The sequence below is a fragment of the Hordeum vulgare genome, chromosome 5H (genome assembly GCF_904849725.1).
Source record: "Hordeum vulgare subsp. vulgare chromosome 5H, MorexV3_pseudomolecules_assembly, whole genome shotgun sequence".
Classification (NCBI taxonomy): Eukaryota; Viridiplantae; Streptophyta; class Magnoliopsida; order Poales; family Poaceae; genus Hordeum; species Hordeum vulgare.
This window is the reverse complement of record NC_058522.1, coordinates 558880076-558884169: the sequence shown is the minus strand read 5'-3', so window position 1 is coordinate 558884169 and position 4094 is coordinate 558880076. Positions and strand designations below refer to the sequence as shown.

The 4094-nt window shown below is 44.0% G+C and overlaps 1 non-coding gene across 1 annotated transcript; it reads left to right on the top strand.

Annotated features, from left to right (window-relative positions):
• The first annotated feature begins 1263 nt into the window (after window positions 1-1263).
• Window positions 1264-1425, top strand: LOC123400449. The gene has a single exon (XR_006610722.1). It is a non-coding gene; the product is annotated as a U1 spliceosomal RNA (small nuclear RNA).
• The last annotated feature ends 2669 nt before the right edge of the window (window positions 1426-4094 follow it).

Sequence of the window (4094 nt, the reverse complement as noted above, 5' to 3'; positions counted from 1 at the left end):
GACAAGGACAACTTCGGCTCTATCACATGGTGCCGTTGCAACAAGCGCAAGTACCTTCGTCTTGCAGCAGCGGCCACGCTGCGGATTGTGATCTCCATTGATAGATTTTGTGAGAGTTTCATCTGTGCAAATCCGGTGGTTGATTTCGACGGCAAGATGCAAACTATGAGCAATGTCTTGATGCAGAGGGATGGTTGTGCGGTGGCGGCGATGGCGGTAACATCGCAGGTAGCTGCTGGTATTGTGAAAAAGTGGTGGCGACAACACATAACTGCCTTTGATGGTGGTGTTACATGATCTCCCGGTCTAGATCTCTGGGTTGAAATCCTAGGTGTGACCCGAGTTGGGTATACCTGGCAATGGCGATGCTTTTATGTTTTCACCTTGTTGAAGACATTGTTTGGAATGCTCAGACTGATTCTTTTGTGTGAAAACCTAGATTCTTGCATTGGTGATTGGATTCGGTGATGACAACACTCGAGTGTCGCTCTCTTTCTCAAGACGTTGCTGTTGAAGAATCTCGTTGTCGGTGTGGTGTCATGAGATGAACGGTGGAGATATGGTCATGTTCCTAGTTTGTCCATCACACATCTAATCGCTTTGGGGCTTTTTTTCATCGCCTACGCATAGATTTGCTTGTATATTACTTTGTTATTTGTCGGTGTGTTTTTGTGTGCTTGAGTTGATCTTGACTGTGTGCATCCTAGCTACGCAGAGGTCGGGTGTGGGTTCGTTGTGTTTGTATTCTTTTGATGCATCATTTTGAGTCAGTAAAATTCACCCTTTGTCGGAAAAAAATAGCCGGTTTGTGCAAAACTTTAGGTGCAACGGAAATAAAGGCATCAAAGGCATAGTGATATTTTACGCTGTCATGCACAGTAAGAGAAAAAAGTAAATGAAAAAAATACAATTAAGAGAGACTCAGAGCAATGGTGTTTTTTATTTTTTAGAATCGAGAGCAATGGTCTTTTCTTAGCAGCTCAAGAGCAATAGTAAATGAACGCAACACTGGGAAGAACAAAAATGCTACGGCTCTTAAGGCCCACGCGCCTATCTCTGGTCACTCAGCCCATACATGAGCAAAGTCAAGCCCAACGAGACGTGGTACCTGGCTCCCAGTCCCAGACCGCGCGGCTCCCGTCGTGGCTCCCTTCACGGCTGCCGCAGGTGCTGCGCTTCGGTTTTTAGTACCACCTCGCCTAGCCGAGAGCGTGGGGTGGGGAGAGCTGGGTATAAAAGGAGGGCAGGGTGCAGCGTTGTTCCATACTTACCTGGACGGGGTCGACGGGTGATCAAGAAGGCTCGTGGCCTGGGCCAGTGGCCCACATTGCACTTGGTTGGGTGCGCTGGCCCACCATCTCCCCAAGTGGGAGAGTGGACGTCATAATTTGTGGTAGAGGGGGTACGCGTTCGCGCGGCCCCTGCCAATTCTGAAAATTAAAATCTTGGTCCTTTCTCTCGCCCGTTTACTATGTCTCTTTTAACAATCCAGTCCCTGGTCTGTTAAACTCAGAGATGGATCCAACAGCTAGTTCCTTCGTTCTGTTGTCTCTGAACAATAGGGAAGAAAGAAGTTTCAGTAATGGGGCTGGAGGGTTCTAGTATCTGTTCGGAGTTTCTCTGAACATGAACGACCGCTCCAGTTGCTGTCAGGCTGTATATTCGGTGTTCTTCACGTTCGGCTCACAACTAAGTAAAATTTGGCAAGAAATTCACTTCTGAACACGCAAAAGAAGGTAGATAGGACTTAAAGTCTTTGGGCTTATTATAACCAAGGTTACCAGCCACCAATTCTCTACGGTGAGCTGAAAAAACAACACTGTGCAAAACTCGTATGCCTCTGGTGCTTGTCGTAATTCTGTCCCTCTTTAACTTCCTACTTACTTCCTATTACTCTTTTACTTCAACTAGTATCTAGAGGACTCAGCAGGGATTGCTGTCAGTAGCAAAACCCTTTTAATCCACGTGTCTCCCGAGGCGACATGCCTGCTCTTTTTTATGCCAGTTAGGCCATTCTCCTGTAGAAGTGTCACAAAGATTTCAGAATTCTTCCACAATACCGTACAACCTCGGGCGTAAAGATATTCAAATTGCATACACTTTCTTAGCATAAAAACTTAATATCAACCCATGGATGGGAATTTATCTATCTATTCACTTGGTGGCAGATGGCGAGCCTCTCCTTCTAGATTTTTTTTTTCAAAAAGACCCCTAGCCGAGTCAATTTGTCGAAAATGACCACATGCGGATGAAATTAATAGAAAAGACTCTCACCCACCGTGGCGGCAGACGCGCCAGACGACGCGTGCCACCTGCCACCTGCCTGGCATTCTCGTTTCAGCCGTGCCGCGACGGAACGGTGACGAGCTGGTTGGACCTGCCGCCACGGCAGGAGGCGGCCGGCCGGTGTGCACGTCAGCGCTAACTCCGACGCTGACGGCGCTAACTTCCATCGACGAAACAGTGATATTTTTTTTTATAAAGGAGTTGCGTCGCTACCTTCTCTCTCACTCTTCTCGTGTCGTTGCCTCCTCTCTCTCACCCGTTTCTCTTGCTTGCTTCAGCTCATACTGCTTATTTTTCTCACTCTATTCTCTTTCTCTCAAGAACTACTCCATACACATTTTAAGTGGCAATTTAGGACGGTTTAAAATTGGACTTTGAAGACATCGTAGTTGAGGAAAAGATAGATCCAAGTAAGAGTTGTCCATTTCTGTTGGTCGTGTTTGCATGCATGACGTTTTTATTTTTTTTGAGTAGTTTCTAAGTATGTGTTTTCTTTTGTTTTAGGGAGTGTATTATCACTTCTCTGTAATAATTTAGAGATTCAGGAATACGGTTTTGTCATGCGATATGAACTACTAAGTTGAAGATCAAGGTCTGAGATTTGCAATACATTAAATTTTATGGCTATACACGTTAGAAATTTGTGTTCATGTGATAATAGGTCGACTCTGTTCATATATAACCGGTGATTTGTTCATGCATGCAACTGGTATTTAGAAAGCAGCCGAAAAAATGTTTTTGTTACTAGCATTTTTTGTTAAACATGTAATAATATGTTAACTCCATTAGTATTATTATATTTTACATGCAAGACGCGTGTGTAATATTTTTGTTTATGTGATAATTTATCAACCCCGTAGATATATGACTCATTATATGTATATGCATGCAATATGTACTTTAAAACTTTTGCCAGCAGGAAAAAAATTATGTGTGCAATGTTTTTGTTCATATGATAATAGGTCGAATTCGCTGATATTATACTGGTGATATGTTCATGCTGACGGATATTTTGTATTCGGAAGGATATCCTTATTAAACCAGAGGTATGAATGACATATTGTAATTTATCTTGTATTTATTTTGCAGATGTAGTGGCGCTTGTGAATATTTTTCAAATTGTTATATGTAAAAAAGATAAGTAATGGATGTTATTACAATATAAATATAATAATATGATTTTTAATGAACTAACGATGTAAATATGGCTGCTCGTTAGGTACTATGAAAAATTTGTTAGTGTTCTATGGGCACATCGTACGTGATGGTCCTTCTGGTGTGGATGTGTCTAGGTGCGGGATGACTACGGTTGTAGTGAGAGACATGGTTAATGTAGGGTATGCGGCAGTTGGAAGGTGCATCCGAGCGGTGTTTGGTTCAGCGATGAATGGAAAACAAATGACCATGGAGGCTTTCGTGGTTGAGGGAGGAAATCATTGGGTTCTGCGACGGGTTACTAGTGAAAGAGCATGGGCGTCGTACATGGATTTTGCAAGCAATTCCAATAACTCCATGTTTGGACAACACATGGTTTATGTGGAGTTCATTTCTGCCACTGATGTCGCCGAGTGCAGTAGCGGGGCCGGTGAGGCCGAGTTGGCCATAACTGTAGCCCCCGACGCCGGCCCATCGGAACCAACAGGTGGCCAACAAGTGTATGCCATCGGATATTGGTCTACAGTCGTTGACATGAGCGAGCATGTCAAAGGATTGCCAGAGGCGCTAGATGATGACGATGATGGTCATTCTTCTGCCTCTTCGGAATCAGATGATGATGAAGTTGTTCCTTCTGAGAAGGCGGTCGTGCT